Here is an 801-nt window from a genome sequence, read left to right as displayed (position 1 = left end):
ATCGGTACCGACTCAATGTCACCTAACAACAACAACATAGAGTTGACCATATTGATGCAAAAGGAGTAAAGCTTAGAGACCTTCATTTGCTAGTGGGATACAACTCCAAATGGGGAGAAACAGATGCAAACATACACAAATGATAAGAACGTGGAATTTACAAAGCATGAATCTAGGCCAGTTGAAAGTTGTCCAAAATGAAATGGAATGCATAAAGAACAATACCCTGGGAATCAATGAGCTGAACTGGACTGCCATTGGCCATTCTGAATCAATCATATGGTTTACTATGCCAGAAATGACAAACTGAATAGAAATGGTGTCACATTCATCATCAAAAAGAGCATGTCAAGATCTATCTTGAAACACAATGCTGTCATGATAAGATAATACTCACACACCTATGTTAATACTAATATTCAAATTTACACACCAACCACTAAAGCCAGTGATGATGAAATTGAAAAATTCTATTAACTTCTTCAATCTGAAATTGATCAAACATGCAGTTAAGATGTATTGATAATTATTAGCAATTGGAATGCAAAAGTTGGAAACAAAAAGTAAGGATCGGTAGTTGGAAAATATGGCTTTGGTGATAGAAAGAATGCTGGGAATCACATGACAGAATTTTGCAAGACCAATGACTTATTCATTGCAAATATTGTTTTTAAACAACATTAAAGGCAACTATACACATAGTCCTCACCAGATGAAATACACAGGAATAAAATTGACTACATCTGTGGGAAAAGACAGTAGAAAAGCTCCAGATCATCAGCCATAACAAAGCCAGGGTAA

The sequence above is a fragment of the Chrysochloris asiatica genome, unplaced genomic scaffold (genome assembly GCF_000296735.1).
Source record: "Chrysochloris asiatica unplaced genomic scaffold, ChrAsi1.0 scaffold00105, whole genome shotgun sequence".
Taxonomy (NCBI): domain Eukaryota; kingdom Metazoa; phylum Chordata; class Mammalia; order Afrosoricida; family Chrysochloridae; genus Chrysochloris; species Chrysochloris asiatica.
This window is presented reverse-complemented; position numbering follows the sequence as displayed.